Here is a 15,482-nt window from a genome sequence, read left to right as displayed (position 1 = left end):
CTGACTTTTCTTTAGTGTAAGTCAAAGGATTATTAAAGTGATTTCCCTCAAAGAACGAGCAATCTGGCTTTTTTTTTTTTTTTTTTTTTTTTTTTTTTGTACAGGGTCTCTCTCTGTTGTCCAGGTTGAAGTGCAGTGGCGTGATCTCGGCTCACTGTAGCGTTGACCTGGTAGGATTAAGCAATTCTCCCACCTCAGCCTCCACATAGTGTGTACCACCACACCTGACTAATTATTTTTAATTTTTTGTAGAGACTAGGGTTCCACTATCTTTCCCTGGCTGAACTCAAACTCTTGGGCTCAAGTGATCCTCCTGCCTTGGTCTCCAAAAACTCTGATTACAGGTGTGAGCCACTGCACCTGGCCAAGCATTCTTGCCTTGAAATGTTGTATTGCTTTTACCTCTGGGACAGAGTTTCTCAAACTTGACACTACTAACATTTTGGATCTAGTAATTCTTTGTTGTAGGAGATTGTCGTGTTTATTGTAGGATGTTTACCAGCATGCCAGTACTACCACCCCAGTCAAGATAGCCCCAAATGTCTTCAGACCTTGGTGAATGTCCCCTGGGGGCAGATTCACCCTTGATTGAGAACTGCTGCCCTAGAGCAATAGGCACAAACTGAAGGCAACTTTTTAAATAGCATTTTGCCTCTATAGGGATGAACAGCTTAATTGCACGTTTTAATGGTATTGTTAACCAAAAAGATAAAGTCCAAGGAAGATTGTGTGTGTGTGTGTGTGTGTGTGTGTGTGTGTGTGTGTGCGTGGCAATCTACCTCTATTAATGCCAGGAAAAGTGAACTTATTTACCATCTGAATAATATTGTTGACTAATGCAGAAAAAACACTTAAAATTTCACGCTTTACTAAACATGCCACTCTGCTAAAACATTTAAATGTGTATAAGACTATATATTATCTCCAAAGGTAACAGAAATCTCCTGTTTTTATCTTTACTTTTATTTATGGTAAGGCATTTGCTTATATGCTATAGGCACTTGGCTTTTCAAGGTCTCATTCCCTGGGTGTGTCTAGGATGCCTGTGCTCCGTGGCATCTTTGTGATGCAGACTATTTAACCTGGAAGATAGCTTATACCTGTGGGGCAGAGGGCAAGGTCTGTAGCTGACAGTAGCTGGGTATTGATTTCCTCTGGTTATGTGTGACACATTACTTCTGTCTGATTCTTTGTACAATTCCCACCACCTGGCCCTGGCTGATGTTTCAGCCTTGCTGATGAAGCAATCTGTTTGCTAGAGTCGCTAATTGTGGTTATCTCAGTTTTGGCCTTCATCTGAGTATGACTCCAAGAGGCACACAATTTGAGGGGTAACTCTTGAGGTAAATGGGTGGAGATGAAGCTCTCTGTACCTTCTATGCTCATTGTAGATTAGATCTGGAAAACTTCTGAAAGGTGATGATCTAAGAATTGAGAAAGATACAAAGATCTTAGTTGCCATGTGGGTCTCTCCTGAAGAATTTCATTCTTTGGTTTATACATATACCCTCCATGTTATGACATTTTGATCAAATGAAAGATCCAAGACATACACAATGAAGCAATTGCATGATGATGTAAAATGGAGTAAGGCTAAACATCAGAATACATGGCAAGCACAGCAATTGCTGTCAGAATTCACGAAGTGGGTTATTGTTGAGGGTAAATTTGATATGGGAAGTGTTCAGGAGTCTTTGGGACTTGGGTTAGGCTTTGAAGGTTGGACAGGATTTACATTGACAGACAGAAAAATTTGTGCATCACAGACACTGGGTGCACGTGTGTTTAAATAGTGTGAGCCAAACCTCGGAGATAGAGCCAGCTTGGAATGTTGCTAGGGAGGCGTACTTGATGAGGATGGAGGACTTTAGGGAGAGGATGGGGGACAAATTTGAACAGGTAGAATGGGGACCATCCTGGGGCATTTATTTTGAGAGCTTTTGGAAATTTCTGACAAACTTTTCTTCTGTATCTGCAATAACAGCATAACTGACAAAATCTGATGTAGGGTGGTACTCACTGTTCTCGAAACAAGTTTCACCAAAAGAGCATTGCAGGAAAAAAATCTGTTTACTGAGAGAGCAAGGAAACCAAAGTGTATTTGTGAGAGCTATGTCCTCTAAAAGTGAGCAGGGACTTGTGCAAAAATAAAAGTAGCTCTTCTTTGTGAGTGATGTGCATAAAAAATGAGTTAGTAAGAAACCTGAGTTAGTGCTTGTGGACATTGAATGGCATGGACTTTACATGGCTCAGAGCATCTCACAATGCTGAGCAATTGGCAATGTCTGTATCAGAAATTGGCCACACTTACAAGAGGTAGGACTCGACTATTGACTTTTACAAACTATTGATCTTAAATTATCATAGGCTGATTTTATAGATACAAAGAATGTTGGCAAGGGTGCTTCTAGAGTTTCAGATTATCTTAACTATATATAATTAGCTCTGAAAGACTGTGAGTGAGGGTGGGTTATGATTTTTAAGTCCTTTTCTTTTTTTAAAAAATCTGGTTGCTTTTCATCTGCTTTGAATTCTCCCACTTGAAAATTTAGGTTCATAAAATTCCAAAAGAGACTGAAAAAGCTAAGTTCCAATTAAAAAAAGAAAACATAAATGATACTTCCAAACTTTACCTAAGATATTGCTTTTAAGAATGATCTGGCACTAAACTGACTGCAGAAGGTTATTTATTCAAACCCTGCCTTGTTCCAAAGATAGCTATTAAGGGATTGTTCATCACTGGGGAAACTTCTTGGAGGCACACACACACACACACACACACACACACACACACTTTTTTTCTCCAATAGATCATTATATTTAATGACCCCCAACATGGAGATAATTGATTAGATTATAAAGATTGAAAGCTGGAAAATTTAGGGGGAAAGGCAAACTTTGTTTATTTTTATTTTTTATCTTTCTATGGTGAGAAGTTGGGAAAGAAAGGAAGGCAGAATATTTGTTGCATCTCTGTCTGTGAACAGTGATGATTTGGTAGCAAGGTCAGCTGCCTCATTGCCCGCATCCTAAGTCAACAGTGAAGAGGCAATGGCTGGTTCTCACGTGAGGATGGCTGTCTCCCTTGTGTTGTTGAGAATACCAGAAGAATCATTACTGCACATGCTTAGGTGTGTGTGGCCAAAAGAGCACTGGCCTTGGATCAGCCAACCTGGGCTGCATTCCCTAGCTGTGTGACCTTGGATGAGTCACATAGATTCTCTGTGCCTCAGTTTCTCTTCTCTTCACTGAGGCTGCTTCTCTCAGAGGCCCCTTCTCTACTGGAATGCCTTATTGCATCCACTAAATCTGTGCTTCTGAAATTCTTTGAAATCTCCTCTTTCATCTTAAAAACTAATAAAAGTTTGTACTCATTTGTGTATGTTTGACTATAAAAATAACATTTTAAATTAACAGTGAGTCCGGTGGATGCTCTGGTAACATGTGCGTCCCCTATCCTGTGACTTCTCTAATCCCCTTGCATAGAACAGCGTAACCCTGAAGGCACTTCAGTTTGAGGAGCAGGGGATTAAGCATGGTGAGGTAATCGCTGATTTTATCAATCAGAATAGGGTGGGTTAAATTGTGTTAAGAAATAATTCCAAGAGTTCAGTGGCTTAAAATAACAAAGGCTTGTTTCTTCTTCATATTAGATCACCCCCACTGGTCATTTGGAGAGCTTGGCTTCTTTCACTCAGGACCTTTGCAGAGCAAGTCTCTGTCTCTGTTTTCGCCGTGATCTGTGATGAGCAAGGTATGACAATGGAGACGCAGTGGCTCATTCTCTGGCTCTTAAGTCACTCACATTTCATTGGTTAAAACAAGTCAAGGCTATCCCTAATTGCGATGAAGAATAGGAGAATGCAATTCTATAAAGTTCCAGAAGATGGAGAGCCAGAAAAATTTGGTGAACAGGAATAATAACTACCACATCAGCTGAGGTCAAGAACAGGGCAGAAAGAGGTGCCCAGAACACACGGTTGTTTTGGAGGTGTCATCTGAAGATCACCAACTACCCCTGAGTCTCTTCACAAAGGGACCACACACAATGAACTCATGGCTAATTTGTGTTTCCCTTTACTATTCACACACACTTTGTGTCACAGTATCTTTCTCCAAAGACAGTATGGGATTCTGGATTACATTAGAATCACATGCTAGTCCTGCTTCCCTGAGATCACTTCTGGAAACTACCTAGATTGGAGTTCTGGATTTTTTAGAACCCTTTGGCTGCACCTCACAGACAGTTTCCTGCTCGGCTTTCTCTCACACCTGGTGAAGCACAGCTATTGTCTCGAAGTTCCACTGGTTTACAAAGCTGCCTTATCTTCAAGTTCTTAGGAGGTGCTTCATTATGAAACAAAGAGGACAGCCCCCTTCCTTGGATGCTAATGTTGTTATCAGGAAGGAGACAAGGTAGCTGTACAGGAGAAAGGACCCTGAAAACATACACAACAGCTTTAGGGGCTCGCTGTAGCCAGTCTGCGTAGGATCTTTTCAGTTGCCCTGGGTCTCTGACTCTGCTTTTGTTATGGTCAAGTGCTGTAACAGTTCTGTACTTCTTCCCTCCATCTGCAGCATGTCTGGTGACCATTAGGGAACATTTTCTGCATTTATCTTTTGTAACAGAGTGCCAGGCACTACAGAAAATCTGAGGTAAACTAAATTATTTCTATTTTTTTGAGGCTTCTGGAGTATTAAAATAAGTAATACCAAAAGAGCATCATAGAAACTGATGAATTTTAAGTTGTTGGATGAAATGCATCTTTTAAAAGCTCTTGCCAGTATGTCTATGAAAATTGAGGTATAACCTTATTTAGATATATCATCAAAAATCTAAATTTGAGGCCGGTTTTAAATATGAGGCTTATGCCAAATTGTCCTCTTGGGTCCCCCTTCCTCACTCTTCCTGTGATAGGTCCTGAAAGTAAGTGTAAGACGTTCTCTTTGCCCTTGAGGCACTCAAAATCTATTTGGGGAGTCAGTATTAAAAATATAATACAGAGGCTAATACAGGTAAGTATATAATAAAGTGCTAAGTTGGCAGCAGATACTACACGTATTTTTAAGAGCTCAGAGAAAGGAGGGATTACTGTGGCTAGTGGAGTCAGGAGTAGTTTTGTGGAAGAGATGGGGAAATTGATACAGGACAAAAGGATTTTAGGAACAATACCACCAACAAAAGATGTTGCCTTCCTTCTATCAATTTATATTCAAATAAAACTGGCTCTACTTTATGAGTTTCCACTTGTCGGTCCAGTCTCCATTCTCAGCCTGGATCAGAACTTTTCTGAATCCTATATAATTTAAGCCCTGCGATGCAATTCTTTTGAATTAAGTTAATATGTGAACCACTAACCACCAGGGATGCAGATTTGAGAGCAAACAATGGACTCTGCTCCCTCTTCCCTTTGAGGCCAGGAGGGAGCTAATAGCTTTCCTTGCCGGGCATGCAGAACCAGGAGGGGGGTGAGCAGCATGGATGCTGAGTTGTTGCAGGCAAGCCTTCTGGAAGGGCTTCTAAAGCTGCCCTGTCTTTGAAGAGAGTGAGAATACCTCACGTGGAGCTATCCTGAGGATTGACAGGACCAGACTCACAAAATTTTCTAGCTGTAGTGGGGCCGTGAGCATCCCCTACAGCTTCCCCTTTGGACACCAGAAGCCTTGAGAGCACACCCCATGGAGCCACCAAGTCTGCAAGAGCAGCGGGGAGCAGTTACCACCAATTGAATTCTACTCCCTGCTGCGGTGCTGAGTGGAGGGGGCTTCTCATCAGATGGAACTTTCTTTCCTTCTAAGAGTATATATATACATATATAGTTTTTCCTCTTAAAACCAAAGTTGGAATATTTACTTGAAAATGAATTCCTAGACTCTGGTTTTAGTTAAAAATTTCCATAGGGAACAATAGAACTATAGTACATTTCTAATTTAAAACTTTGCATTGTTGATGAAGTTTTGAAAATAACAGAAGTAGGCAACCCAAACATCTGTTACTTTAATTTTTTTTCCTCCCTCAACTTGTAGCAAACTTGTGGCACTAGTCTTGGAATGTGGGCACTGTCTCTGATCAGTATTTTAGGGAGTTTTGGAATGCACAAGAAAATATAGATAAGATTCTTTGCTTAAAATTTATAATGCATTGCAGATTGCGCTGTGGGCTTCTGAAACAATGAAAAGTCACGGTGGGTTTTAAAGCCGTTTAGAGGAATAGCTGAGATCTTTGATGCAGGGCATTTAAATTAATGCTAGTCACAACATAAAACTCAAGTTCAAAATTTATGTCTCCCTCTGATTACCACACATCAAACTACTTGAAATGGAGATGAAATTGCATTTCTCTGGGGGAAACATGGTGCTATTTTGATGATCAAATGTATTGGGAACAGAGGTTCTTGTTAGCCATGTTGTGTGTGGTGTGGGGAAGTTTCGGGCAACTTGGTGCTGGACCGGTGGGTGGAGGTTGAGCAGGGTGGCCATTACAATTAGAGCCTCTGGTGAGGAAGAGGGGGCGCCAAACTCTTAGTTTTCATTGAGCTGGGTTACAGAATGCAGTAGCTGCCTGGGCCATGGCTTCTGTGTCACCGGGAACGGGCAGCTCACTCTGTCTTGTCCCCGAAATCTGCAGCGTCACAGCTTATCTTTCTAGAGAAAGCACTGGTCAAGGATTTACATCCTGGAATAAATCCCTGTATTTCACCATTATTATTATTGTTATTATTATTTTCTGGCAAAAACTTCTTAAAATGAACGTGACATTGAGACGATCATTATGCAGCCAAAGTGCTATTACAATATAACCTGCCAAGAAGTTATCATTCTGCTCAAAATATTAAAGGTAATTTTCTTCCCCTTTTAAAATGTCCTTCTGACCCTGCCATCCTGCGTCGGACAGGCTGCAGCCTGGCAGGTATGGGGCTGGGAGGCCACACCGAGATGGTAGTGTTCTTTGATCTCCTGCCATGAGGTACTGGGCAGATCTAGTTGAGAATGAAAGATGACCAGGTAAGCTGGCTTGGTCTGGCACTATTTCTAAAGGAGAAGCTATAGAGGTATTGGTGTTTGCAGTTAGATGGCTCCTGTCAAGATGCTTTCTGTGCTGACTAGGTTCACTTCTTTTCAGGGCTCTGTCTCTTGGGCAGACCTTTAGGTCTTAAGCAGACAAGTCTGCTTGGCTCCTTCAGCTTCACAACGGGCCCTGTTTTTTCACAGTGAGACATTTTCTCTTGTTAAAGTGAGCGTTGATCTTCCTGGGAAGAGCAATGGAGGGAACGTAGGTTCTAATAGGTTCTGGACATTCTTCCCAATTCAAAAAAATGAACTTTTTTTCTCAATTCCTAAGGCCTGGAGTTTTTTCCTATGTACTTCTCTTATGAAATAATAAGCTTCCAATAGGTGTGCATTATATTTCTAAGCCAGAATTAAAAACCGGATATCTATTAGTTTGGAAATCCAGGGTCTGGCTATTGTAATGACTAACCTATTTTTATCTCTGCAGAAATTACTGTTTAATATTATATCATGTTGAATTTTCCCAATGGTAATCTTATGATGGCTGCAGCTACCTGTTAACTTCAACAAGCACACTGGCCTGGAGACTACATGATGGTGTATCAGTTATGGTAAGAGCATCCTTTTCCCTGGTATTACTAGGTAAGTTGCTACCTACCTGAGAAGCGTCTTATGTATGGATTACTAATTTAGTTCCTTATTTCTGGGTATAAAAGGCAATTGAAATATAGGCTTGCCAGAGATTAAGGAGAAAAGTTAATGGCCAGCCTCTACTTTTTCTTATTTTAGAAGTGAAAACAGTGGTTATTACTATTATTAATTACAACCAAAACAACCACAAATTTAAGCAGCCTTCCAGACAACTTCAGGAGTGTTTTTAAATAACCAATTTTACTTTAAAATGTTTAATTAAAAAGTTTAGAGAAGAATTTCCAATTTTGGTCATTGCTCTCAAACAGTGATGTGACACAGTTTATCTTTTCTGCCTTTCCCTCCATGTCCTCTCCTAAGAGCAGGTGCCTCTCCATCATTGCCCATCATTGACATTTCTGATGCTCCAGAAGGATACCCTTGAGGTCATCCTGTTCTCACCTCCAATATTCATTATGATCTCTAACATCACTATATACAACATTTTTGTATATATACAATAATTTCTGGTGCCTTCATGTGGTTGGGGGTTTCTTTACATGAATATTTGCTCTTTAACCTTAGGCCTTCCTCTTGGCTTTGCTTTTGCAGATATATTCACACATATGATTATACTCATGTAAAATGTACATGCCTATATGCATACAGTTGTGTACAAATTAATGTACATGACTCTCAGTAAAATTTTGTTGAATCAATTAATAAACATACACACACACGTGCTTGTGTGTAAGGGGCGGTTTGTTTTGCTTGTACTCTATAGATGCAGGCACTGAGAATAGTTTTCTTTTGTCCCTGAAGTTTTTATTGTATAGCTTCGAAGATTTTCCTTGCTGGATAATTTCTTTTAAGAAATTTTGATGAAAATGTGCACAGCAATTTTGACTTACTTGTAGGTGGAAATAAGAATAATTTTTACACTTTGAAGCAATTTTGGATTTTTTCACACGTGGATAATTCTCTGAGCTTTCAAAGCAAACATTTCAAAGTTTCCTGTTCTTCAGATTGAACTGGTTGAAAGTAATATTATAATGTTTGTGCCTTGCTTTTTATAATTATTTATATATGTACACTTATATTTATGTAATCAATGTTACTGTACATTTCTAATTGCTAATTAGTTGCTTACTTTTTCAGTGCATTTTTAAATGCTCTGAAATCTATTCATCTATATGTCTATCCTAGGGACAAAGGTAATATTCTTTTCCTTTTTGAATCTCTGGGAAATTTATTTATTTGCTTTTAGCCGTGGAAAGAATTTTATTTTTTGTCTAAGTAGGCATTTATTTTGAGGTAAATATAAAACATAAAATTTTCCCCAAAGTCTATTTTTATATTACCTTTTAACTATGTGCTAGTAATGGGTACAGGGTTACTGTCACCCTCACCCCATCCATTTTACCCTAGAATGGTTGGCATTATGTGGAATTGGTCCTCTATGCAGGTGAAAGCCTGCCCATGAAGTTTACAATAGCTATGAAGCCCTATGGAGGGAATTAAAAATTCTCTCCCTTTGAAAGTGGAACATCCTCCACCAACTGGTAAAAATAAGCCTTTTTGTTTTTTTAATTGGAAGAACTTCAGGGATTCTGAAAACTAGGAGGAAAACATACCACACAGTCTGAGAATACTGTGTTTAGGAAGGTTTGACAACAGAGGGAAAAAAGCCTGTTTTAGGACTCTCAGGCTGGGAGGTAGCTGTTTTAGTGGGGCTATTGAAATCTGAAATGACCTCTTTTTATATCTTGAAGAACTAAATCTACTGCAAAAAGGTAAGATTTTCAAGTTGTAATAATAAAGACTAAATTTTAACTTATGAGGTCTTTCAGTATACTAACTCAACTCTAATTCGATATTATTAGTAAACTGGATATTAGTTTAGGGTATACTGAATAAAAAATGTAGTAAACAGGCAAAATATTGTTATGACATGAATCTCATGTATGGTATTCCCCTTCCTTCTCTGTGTAGGATTTACAACTGCAAACGTCTCAAGCAGCAGTGCCACATCCTTGCTACCTCCCTGCTACCTCCCTGCTTTTGCGTGTGTCCCTACATTATCCAAAATAGGGGTGGGCTAATGACGATTGCAGGCTAATTCCAGCCCACCACTTGCTTCTGTAAATAAAATCTTATTGTACACAAACATAGCCAGTTATTTAAGCACTGTCTGTGGCTGCTTTTGTGTTAAACATCAGGGTCGAGTAGATGAGACAGAGAGCATGTGGTTTGCAAAGCTAAAAATATCCTTGCCCTTGTAGAAAATGTTTGCCAACCCCTGACCTAAGATATTAATTTTCTTCAATTGATATGAATTTGCTTCACTGATGGTATCATAGAAAACTCTTAAGTGATGTGCATTCCTTCTCCTGTGACTTATCTCTTTTTGATAGGAAAACTAAAAGCAAAACAAGAAGACCTAAATAATGGGGCTGGGGGGAACCCCCAAGACAACAACAACTAAAAATCCTTAAAAAATTTAAGAAGTGCTGATAAGAATCATGAAATAGGCCCATTAAAATATACTGATATTATTGAAAAATGATATTTTTGCCCAACAACATAATAAGAAAAGAATACTTAGAACACTTATATTCTCTTTCTAACTTTGCCATTCTTCAACTCAGAGATCAGCAAACCTTTCTGGTAGAGGGCAAGACGGTAAATATTTTAGGCTTTGTGGGCTATATTTATTTTATTTTATATAAGACAAGTGGTGGGCCACATTTGGTGAGCAGGCCCATAATTTAACTACCTCTTCTCTAACTCAGTGATCTTCATAGACCACAGCTTATACAGGCTGCATTTTCAGAACACTGAAATCAACATGCTTTCGAGTTTTAATGATTTTCTATCTTGTGTGAATCAAAACCAATGTTGATAAAATCCACTACATTTTCCATGGATTGTTTTCTTACCATGTGGAAAACAGTCAGAACAATGCAGGGGAGACAGCATTTCCTGCTGTATAAGTTTCTGTTGCTGGGTAATAAATGACTTCCAAATGTAGAAGTGTAAAAACAACAAATATTTAATTTTACTCTAGTTTTGTGGGTCAGAAATTCAGGAAGGGGCTGGTTGGACATCTTCACTTTGTGTTTCTCATTTGTTTGTAGTTAGGTGTCAGCTAGGGCTGTGGCCATTTAAAGCCTGGCATAGGCTGGTGGCCGGCAGTTGATGCTGGTTGTCAAATGGGAGCTTAGCTGGGACAGTTACTTGGAGTGCCTATACATGGCCTCTTCATCAGGGAGGTCTTAGGGTAGGCAGACTCTTTAGATGGTGCCTAGCTTACCCCCGTGTGAACATTCTTAGAGAATAAGGTGGAAGTTGCATAACCTATTCTGATCCAGCCTGGGAAGTCTGTGCTCTGCAAGTCAAGAAGTCACAAGTTTGCCCACATTCAAGGGGAGGAGAGATAGACCCTACCTCCCAATGGAAGGGCTGTGAAATCATCTGGGGCCATATTTTAAAATTACCCCACCCAGCTTTGGTGATTTTAAGTTTATAACTCAAACATGGATTTAATAGAATTTTAAAATTCAATATTATATAATTGTACCAGCTATTGTATAAGTAACCAAGATTATTAAGGGCAAGGCATCATAACCAAGATCATCTCAGATATCCAATTAAACTTATAAAAAGAACAAAATAGGCTGATTTTCCAAGAAAGTAAAATAGTTGTAAGATTTCAAAAAGATCTGCTACCAAGTTTTTGTCTTAATGGGGTCACATATTTATCCCTTCTGACAGAATACCATTCATTCAGGTATAAATCAGATCTGAGTTAGTGAAAAACTTGGTTATGGAGTATATTAAGAAAAATGAATTTGTTATTTTTAAGTAACTAAAGTAGGCCATGAAAGGCATTACTAAGCAGAAGAAACCATCCATTTTTATATTCTTGCTGAGAATTTACTATATGCCAGGCACTATTCTCCATGCAGAGGGTATAGCAGTGAATAAAAGAGACAATAATCCTTCTTCTCAGAGAGACTAATCGGTTTTCCCCTCTGGGGGAAACAAATGTTAAACAAAAGCCACTTCTAAGTCACAACCTGAGAAGTATTGTGAAGAAGAATAAAACAGGGCGAGGGGGATACAGAGTGGCTGAGAGATTAAGGATGGAATGTTATTTTAAATAACATAACCAAGGAAGGTGGCATTTGAGCTGAGAAGGAGAGTGGGCAGACAAGCCATGTGGCATTCTGGGGGAAGTGCATTTCAGGTAGGTGCAGAGCTTATGTGAAATGCCCATGTGACTAGGGTGGAAGGACCAACTGGCAGAGTGGTAAAAGATGAGGTTAGGGAAGATGTGACGGTAGTGGGGGTGTGGGTGGGGGTAGCTCATGTGAGTCTTGTTGGCCGCGAGAAGGAGTCTGAATTTTATTGAGTAAAAGAGGAAGTCATTAGAATTTCTATTAGAGGAGTGAAATAATCTGACTTAAAAAACAAATCACTCTGGCCTCTATGTAAATAATAGCCTATTTTTTGGCAGGGAGGGGGAAGGTGGAGGAGGCAAGAATGGAGTCAGGAGAACCAGTTAGGAGACTTTTGTACTATTCTAGGCACAAAATGTTTGTGGGTTGGAATAGAGTGCTAGCAGTAGCAGTAATTAGAAAAAATAAAGAGATTGTACCCATTTTACAGATGAGTAAATGGACGTTTAGAAATTTTAATCAATAAGTTTGCAAGTGGTGAACTGGTATTCAAATCTAGATATAATTTCACAGATCAACTTCAGCAATGTGGATTTTCACATATTTAAAATTAATAAAGTCCAAATAGATGATATTTTACTGTACTTTTAGTGAATTGGGTTAAATTAAAAGTGGTTGGCCATGGTCCTGCTTTGTAGACATTTTCTCTGAACATAGTTCCTCTTCATGGTCTCCATGTAGAAAACATTTAAAATCCAGTAAATGGAATAAAATTTAAATTACGTCATCATTGTTTATATGATTTCTGTGGAAAAATGAAGGAATGACTGCAGATATAAACTCCATACAAACATTCAGCATAATCATGATGAACAAGGTTTCACAGTTAATCTAAGAATTGCTGTCATCAGTTTGGGGAATTGATAAGTGATCAATAATATATTAGAAACTTTTTTTCCAGGTTCAATAACAATGGAAAAGAGTATTGACAGTCATTTTGGGAGGAATTTGGAAGTGAATCTAAGAGGTCCATACTTTCCATTGAAAAGTGAACATTAGTAGAACTATTCATTATGCTACTTTAGGCATTCTGGAGCATCTCCTGTGATTAGCTCTTTCTTCCTTTGGGCAAGGGGTGGGACGGAGACTCTTTTCTTCTGTTCTTGCTACAGTGCTTACAAAATGTTTATTGGAGAAGAAATTGATTCCTTCATCATCAAGTTCACGAACTCTTTCTTTATTTTATTCACCATGTTTACCTTTCTTTGTGAGCTCTCTGTGTTACTGACATGATGGTTTACTTGTGTCTCTAAAACCTCTCTGTTCCTTGATTTATAGGTTACATTGTGCCTTTTCTCTTCCACATGATGGAGATCTTCAAAGTAAGCATCTTTCAAAGCAGTGACAAGCAAAATACAGCTGGAAGACAGTGACTCCCTGTTAAGCAGCTTTGCTTCCTGTCATTGTTGACTGCCAGGGGGTGGTGATCCATGTCAGTCACTAAAATGACACCTTGGCAACACTGAAGTCTGCTCCTGGAGTTTTTGTGTATGGAAACAATTTTAAGGTAATGAGATTTTCATATATTTCCAGCACCTTTCACAGGGCCTGGAACATAGTAGGTACCCAGCAAATATTTATTAATGTTAATTATAAAATCATATTTTGAAAGCTGTACTAACACATGGTAGGTAGATTTGTTGCAGATTGGAGCAATGCAAGAATTTCTTGTCAATCCTAAAGTTTATTAATAGTAGAATAAATAACCCTCCAAGCAGGCAGAGTCGTTTAGCGAGACCCAATGAATTGATATAAACTTATATTTTTAAGCCATCAAAGTAAGAAGAGATTAAGACTAACGTTTACTTATTAAGATAATTTCCTAATCATTCTTATAAGAACTTAATGAGTGACAAACTGACGCTGGATATAAATTTATGATTTCCCAAAATAACATTTGATTGGTTTGAGTGATGTCTTACATCAAGTAATCATAGTTAATTTTTGCTTCTGGAGAGATTTGACTTTACCAGTCTATCATGTTATCAGATGTATTTCAAGAATGATTTCTTTGTCTGTTGATACAGAGTTAAAGGATTCCTATGGATATTCTTCAATCTATAACTTGTATTTTTATTGGGGCAGATGGGACAAATTCCAGGTGGGACAAATTCTGAATAGTGGCAAAAGATTACATCTTCATTTGAAATGTACTGTAAACATCAAAAGAATGATTTCACATTTAAAAATATTTTTGTCATAAATCAAGGGCAAAGATAGGATTTTTCCTATACACTTATAGTTGACAATAGTGCAAGAAGCAATAGGTCACTTATTTTAAGTTCAAATAAAAGCCAATAAACGCTGCACCTTTGAAAAATTATATTTCTTTTACCAGTCACTGCCCTAACAATCAAAGCTCCAACACCACCAACAACACAATCATGAATGTCACAATGATAATTGAAAATGGGGATAATCCTTACCAGCTAGAAATAACTTGGGTAACATATAGAAATGGAAAGGTTAGGCTGGGTGAAGAAAAGAATGTTCCTTCTATTCTAGCACTTGCTGCTAGAGATGACATGAAGAATCTGGCTGTCTCTTGACCCAGAGTCCCATTTTTCCTCCTGGACCAGGCACAGTGCAGGTCTTTCTCAGGTCTCTACCCTTCTCTGGAGCAGTGGTGGATTCTTATTTTAAGAGCTACTGTGGTTCCCCACTTTGCCTTTGAGATCTGGTGGTTATGACAGCACACTGGTTCTCAAACCCTGGCTGCGCACTGGAAGCACCCAGGAGCTTTTGTAAACTCCCCATATCCCAGCTCCATCTTCAAAGATTCTGAGTTTATTGGCCCTGAGTGTGACTCAGGTTTTGGCATTTTTGGAGAGTTCCCTAGACACTTTTAGGTGCAATTAGAATTGAGAACCACTGGCCTAATCAAGTTTAGAAGAAGGAAGAGAGCATAAACTTTGAGTTTTGCCTTAGTTCTCATCCTCGATTTTGTTTTCCCACAGGTTCCTTGGAGTCTCAGAAAAACCCAGTGAATCCAGTCTCAAGTGAACCCAGTGATGGTGATTCATGGTTCCTGATTCTTTTCTAAACTGCTTTCTCAATTTTCTTTGCTCATAATCTTTCCCAGGCAGGAAACTCAAAAGAGAGGTCAGAGAAGGACAAGAATCCTCATGCTATTTGGCATCTTATTGTAAGACATGGTGGAATGTGTTCAGCAAGTAAATTTGGCAGAATTGAAGAGTAATGGATTGGCATATCAAAATGCATATACAAAAAATTAATCAAAACAAACAACTTCATTCATAGTGTTACAGTAAACAAGTTTTAGTATGGAATTTTTAAAGTCTTAGATTCAGGTTGTGGCTTCACTATTTCCAGGAGCATGACTAGTTTGATTTATGTACCCACTCTGAGCTTTAGTTTTCTTATCCATAATATAGAAACAATATCTGCTGTACTTTTCTTTTTTTATTATTATACTTTAAGTTCTAGGGTACATGTGCACAATGTGCAGGTTTGTTACATATGTATACATGTGCCATGCTGGTGTGCTGCACCCATTAACTCATCATTTGTATTAGGTATATCTCCTAATGCTATCCTTCCCCCCTCCCCTCACCCCACAGCAGGCCCCAGGGTGTGATG

The 15,482-nt window shown here is 38.7% G+C and overlaps 1 long non-coding RNA gene across 1 annotated transcript in view; it reads left to right on the top strand.

Annotated features, from left to right (window-relative positions):
* Nucleotides 1-9,825, top strand: part of LOC129037484 (uncharacterized) — a 127,990-nt gene extending 118,165 nt beyond the window's left edge. Inside the window, exons 5-6 of the long non-coding RNA XR_008502819.1 lie at nt 7,562-7,622; nt 9,634-9,825. This is a non-coding gene — a long non-coding RNA (uncharacterized LOC129037484). The remainder of the gene's footprint in view (nt 1-7,561; nt 7,623-9,633) is intronic.
* Nucleotides 9,826-15,482: the final 5,657 nt, after the last annotated feature.

Source organism: Pongo pygmaeus, chromosome 4 (assembly GCF_028885625.2).
Source record: "Pongo pygmaeus isolate AG05252 chromosome 4, NHGRI_mPonPyg2-v2.0_pri, whole genome shotgun sequence".
In the NCBI taxonomy this organism is placed as follows: domain Eukaryota; kingdom Metazoa; phylum Chordata; class Mammalia; order Primates; family Hominidae; genus Pongo; species Pongo pygmaeus.
The sequence above is the reverse complement of the archived record's forward strand: the minus strand, read 5'-3'. Positions and strand labels throughout refer to the sequence as shown.